This window comes from Eulemur rufifrons, chromosome 28 (genome assembly GCF_041146395.1).
Source record: "Eulemur rufifrons isolate Redbay chromosome 28, OSU_ERuf_1, whole genome shotgun sequence".
NCBI classification, from domain to species: Eukaryota; Metazoa; Chordata; class Mammalia; order Primates; family Lemuridae; genus Eulemur; species Eulemur rufifrons.
In genome coordinates, this window is record NC_091010.1 from 45,563,511 (window position 1) to 45,569,667 (window position 6,157).

A 6,157-nucleotide genomic window follows, 5' to 3' on the forward strand; every position below is an offset into this window, starting at 1 on the left:
GCAAATGATGACACACACCCTGAAGCTTAATTACCTGTGTTAGGAGCTGTTCAAGTGTTCACCTGCTTTAATCATCCCTACGAGCCTATGACTCTATTCTTATGCCCATTTTATAGCTGAAAAAGCTGAGGTTAAGAAAACAGCAAATAAATGGCAGTGCTGGGACTGTCACTCAAGCATACTCTAGACAACCACTGTGCAGCCATGCCACACTCAGTGCCTCGCTGGAGCCTCCAGCAGTGCCGTGGTACAGGTAGCCGGGGACAGGGAGACCAGAGGATCTGAGGCATTGCCCAGCCGAATGGGTCCTTAGCTAAAGCAGACACTGGACCCAGGGCTGACTCTTAGCTGCTGTTCTTTTTGTTACATTTTGTTGCTGAAACCAGAAAACATTCCCTCTATATTTCCAGTAATCCTGTACCCACCTAGTCTTTGGAGGATTGTTTTCTGCATTTTCCTATTGAGTGAAAACAAGGATGAAACAGTCTTGACCCGACTAAAACCAGAAAAGCTTGAAAGACCGCCACCTGGTGGCTTTCTCGGTGGCAGCGGCGGAAACTGGGCCCCGGCCTGCCAGCAGTGGCCTTGGGCGTCAGAGATCAGAAGTCTGTGATAGTAGAAGGTGGAGTTTATTGACGACCGACGATGCGCCAGGTGCTCTGCTAAGCACTTTAAATGACTCCTCTCATTTATTGCTCACATTAACCGTGTGAGGTGGATCCTGTGACCATCATCCCCATTTCAAAGATGAGAAAGCTGAGGCTGAGGTTAAGTAACTTGCTCAAGGTCACGCTGCTAGTAAGTCTTGAAGCTGGGATTCAAACCCAGGTTTGTTTGCCCTGGGTCCTGCTTCTGCCTGCCCAGACCTTGCACCATCAGACCACGTCCCACCTCTCCTATGTCATCCCACAGCCCGGCTCACTGGGCTGCAGCCACTCTGACCTTCTCTCTCTTCTTTGAGCCCATCCTCGCACAGGGCCTTTGCACTTGCTGTGCCCTTTGCCTGAAACGTTTTCTCATGTTTACCCAGCGCTGGCCACTCCTCATACAAGTCCTAGCTGTCATGCAGGTCACCTTGCTTGCTATTCCAACCTTCCATCCAAGTTGCCCCTGCCCAAGTGCAGTTCCTCACTGTCCCATTAACTAACTGCATGTCCTTCTTACGGCGTAGCACTCTCTGAAAGTATCTTATTTATTTGTTTGTTTGCTTGTCTGTTGTCTATGTTCCCCACTGGGAATGTCGGCTCCGTGGCGGCAGGGCCTGCTGCTCCCAGAGCCTACTGCAGTGCTTGTGTAGTAGTTGCTCCATAAATGTTTACTGGATGGATGATCGGAGGGAAGCAGCCGGGAGAGAAAAGGCCCCACGACTGGTATTTTTTCCATTTAACTCAAAGGCCTTCTCATCCCTCCCGTGGTTGGCTGTCATCTTTGCCTCCTTCCTCTTTATATATCCAGGACCAGAAGTGAGCTGAAGCCAGAGATAGGAGGACCTGGTTCAATTCGACAGATATATGGCAAAATATCAGATGCAGTAAATAAAACATGGTTTACATTTCTGGTCCTCGGTATTTGATATAGTTGAAGTGTCTGGGTTTTCTTGATAGCGGTTGTTGTTAATTCTTGTAATTAGCTTGTATCTCACAGGTATTGCTCTTGGTCACTTAAAGAGAGGTTTAATTGGTCATTCAGGCTGGGAACCTATTCTTTTCTCCAACTTTATTACTTTCTCCACCACATTCAGGACCTGGCAAGGTAGATTAGCATCTCAGGATTATAAACTGCCTGTTCTCACTCACCCACACTTGGATGTGCTCCAGGAAACAGACACTGGTTTGTGAATTTGAATTTAGAATCCTGCACTTGTAAGGAGACGCTCAGACCCAGGCACAATACCTAAGACCTGCTGAAAATATGAGCAGAATACAAATGCTTACACAGATGAGTTTACAGGCAAAGACAGGAGCAGCCTCAAAAAAGGAAAAACCATGGTAGCTAATGGTCACTAAAGCTTAGTTGATGTAATTTCAGAGAACAAGGAGAGCCACAATCCCAATGAAATAAAACCAGGAGAAGTTAGCTCTGAGCTGACAGCCCCAGTAGTGTGACACGGTGGCACAGCGGTGTTGGAGGGAGCCTCGGATGAGGAATGGGGTGACCTGGCCTCTCATCTGGGCCTGCCACTGTCCCACTACGTGTCCCTCTCGAATCTGGCAAAATAAAACAGAGCTGGATGGGCTTTCAGATTCCCTGCAGCTCTGATGTTCTAGGCCTTTATTTGGGGGTGGGAGGCAGGAGAAAGGTCTGGAGGAAAGCAGGCTAATGTTCACTGAATTCCCACTCTGGGTCAGCTACTGAACTGGGCACAGTGGCATCAAGGCCTCACAGCAGCCCTGCTAGCATGGTCTCTATTTTGTGGATGAGGGAAAAACCAAAAAAGGATGCTAGGTGACATGTCTGACACGTCTAAAATTACACCGGTGGACCGTGACGGGGCTGCACTCAAGCCAGCATACTTTCTAGTTTGCCCCGAGGCATCTGATCACTTAAAAACCATCTCTACCCAATGCTCCAGAATATCTGATTCCTAGAAGTAGCATTCACCTCTTAAGGGGCACGGCTCTCACTCACGCAGTGACGGGGAAAGGGAGCTCTCAGCTGGGTTGTCAGATTCCTGGTTTATTTCAACGCCATTCTCTGGCTCCCAATTAGGCAGCTCGGGGGTGAAAGCTGACCTTGTTGTAAGTAATGAGCAGTAGACCTTGCATCATAGGCCGACCCTCCAGGACACAGAGTGATTCTGTAATTACACCATTCAGTGTTCGCTGAGAGCCACGTATGTGCCAAGCACCCACAGCAACAGCAGCAGCAGCGACAACAGCAGTCAATGCCCTTTGTGGGGCTCACTCTGCGCTAGGCATAGTGATATACGCATATTACTACGAGCGGGGTAAGATGACTCTCCCTGTTTTCTATCCCTGAGAGATGAAACAAGTACCCTAAGGCTGAACCACTAGGATCAACGTGTTTCTGCTTCTATCGATACATGGTGGAGAAGGTGTTAACTCACTCGTAAGCCAAGGGGCTGTATTTTCAGAATGAAAAATTGAGGCACATGGTCTGATGCACTGGCTGGTGATGGAGCAGATCTTTGAAAAATCTAGGGGTGGTCGCGGTCTGTATGGTTCACAGCATACTTACCTACCTCCTGGTGCTCCCTCTGTTCCGTGTCCCCTGCACCACTTTCTGGTTGCCTACATCCCTCCCACAAAGGCTTATCACTCTGGCCTCCCTCCTACAATTATGATTTCTTCTAATCTACAACCAAACTTACCATTCTGAGGTTAAACCATTCCCAAATCATTTGGTGGGGGGAGGGGATCTAGTAACTGATGGGTGGAATTCACACTAAGGTGTGAGTGACTGACAAGCTGCCTGATACCTGCAGGTGTCTGTCCTTTTAAAGAGAAGTTAGTTTATCCGCCAGACTGCTCCCCCTAACAGGATCCTAGCTGCCTGGCAGTCTAGGCTCTATGGGGGCAGGCTGGAGGGGAAAGGTAGAGATAGAGAGACCACCCTCCCCAAGGGCCGTTTTCCGGAGAGAGATGCTTTATCTCCTCTTTCCAGTCTCCGATCAGAGATGCAGTGACACAGGGGGAGCTCTTGGAAAACCCTACGGCACTTGTCCTATTGGCACCATTTCACCTTTCAAGACCCTCTCTTCAGTGAGAAACCATTTTAATAAGGCTGTAATTTCGTTACAGAATTTTGTAATTAAATATCCTTAAAAGAAATGAGGCTGCAGGTCCCTATCTCCCAATTTATCATAGACTTAATTCCCCAAGTTACATAGTGCTTAATCAAGAATGTATCCCCATTGTAACTGCATGCAGTTTCCTGGCCTCCGAGATAGGAAGCGCCTGGAATTTATCATGAAGGGTGCTCTCTGTTCTTGCAATGTTATTGTTTCCCAAGATAAAAAATAAATGGTGTCTTTTTAGTCAGAAACAACAGGCTCTTCCTCATCTCTGCTGTCCTCATCCCAGTCCCATAGGGTGTAACAGTTCAGAATGGGCGACTTCATTTAAGGAGCAAATGTGCGCCCCCTGCTGGTCAAGGCCAGCCACTACATCGGTGTGCTACAAAATCACAACCCTGTCTATGGACTCATTCCAAACCACAGGTGTGAGCACCTACTATGTGCTAGGTGTAGTGCTCACAGATATAGAGATGAGAAGGGCCAGGTTCTGCCCTCAAAGAGCATAGTCTGGGATGAGAGACAAAATGTGCGTATATATTATACATAATCTATAAAACCATATGTTAACATCTATTAACTTTATAGATGGCATCACAGAGAAGGGAGAAATTACTTCTGTCCACAGAGATAAGGGAGGCTGCATGGTGAGGACAGCATTTTGCCTGCATGCTGCAAAAGCAATCAGATTTCAGAAAATGAAGAGAGAGAGAGAGAACGGTTAATGTAAGGAGCCTTAGAACGCTAGGGGTAAAGACACCTGAAGAATCATGCACTTTAATGACCTCCTTTTATGAGCGAGGAAAAGGAGCTTGGAGAGATCAAATGCCCTATAGGTGTAAGTGACGGAACAGAGACTGGAACCACGTCTTCAGCTCCAACGCCAGGCTCTCCAAGAATTCCAGGCAGAGGGAGGGTGAAAGGCAGGAGGTGGGGAAGTGCCGGATAAGCCAAGGAAATGGTGAATGGAGTCTGAGTCGCCGCAAGAAATTCAATCCCATTTACTGAGGAAGTGAAATGGTCTGGTTAATTTAATTTCCTAATTAGATAGAAGTTCTGCAGGAAGGCGGCTTTGTTAGAAATGTTTTTAAATTTTAAAAAACTTCCTAAAATGTTTTATTCCACTTTCCTGCCTTAGCAGGCAAAGTGAAGGCAACGGTTCAGCCGTGGATAATTCTGGATTTTGCAGTGTCTCACAATATTGTAGATGTGGAGAACACACAAACGTACAAATCCTTGAAGAGGTTCTTTAAATCTGTGACAGCAATGTATTTGCCTGTCATTTGTCATAGATTTATTTATTGATGAGGGGTAGTTGAGTCAAGAAATCTGATTAAGTGAGGTTCCTGGCTCACTTTGCTCTGGTTAATTGAGGTTTTCCTGGGTTATTTAGGGTGGTCCCTGATGAGCCCCCAGCATAGCTCTGCCCTTAGTCATCCTTTGCAGGGCTGTGCCAGGGACTGGGGCTTGGCAAGGAGCCCTGCAGGATTCCTGGGCTTGCTTCGGAGAGGAGCAGGAAGGACATTCCACTGATGATACTGGCTGGCTCATGCACAAGCTCTCCCCACTAGGACCCCGCCCCCGAAGTTATGAACTGTGGCCCTATCTACATGGTTCTAGCCTGTGTGTGGCAGCCAGCCTCCCAGATGGCCCCCAAGGACCCCACCTCCTGATAGTCCTGCCCTGTGTTGTCCCCTCCCACATGATACCAGGGTTGGTTTGTATAACCAAGAAAATACAACAGACATGAAAGTATATCACTTCCTCAGTTAATGTTAAGCTTTCATCTCAGTGACCCCTTTTCTCTCTCAAATCACCAGCTGCCATGTTGAGCATCACTACGGAGAGTCTCAAGTGGCAAGGAGCTGAGGCCGACAACCGACAGCCGACAGCCATGTGGGTGAGCCTGGAAGCACAGGCTCCAGCCCCAGTCCAGCCTTCAGACTGCATAAGAGAGCCTGAGCCAGAACTACCCAGCTAAGCCACTCTCAGGTTACTGACCCTCAGAAACCATATGAGATAATAAATATTTATTGTTCTAAGCTGCTAAATTCAGGCCAATTTGTTACACAACAATGGATGACTAATACACCAAGCTGAAGACCTCCCTGGGATGGGGAGCCCTTGGGCACTGCTCTTTCCAGCTCCCCATCTGAGTGGCCAGGGCCAGTCTTGACATCCTGGAATCCTAAATCCGGAAGGGGCCTGGGAGCTTAGCTAGTCCAGTTTCCTCAGCTCACAGATGGAAGAAGAAAGGCCAGAAGAGGAAGAGGCTTTGTGTGCAGCCAAGCTGGGACTAAAACTCGCATCTCCTGATTGGGGGTCAGCCTCTCCTCCCCTATTTGCTTTCCCAGCTCCTAGTCAGTTTCCCTCATCACTATTGTTTCATTCATCAAGTATTTA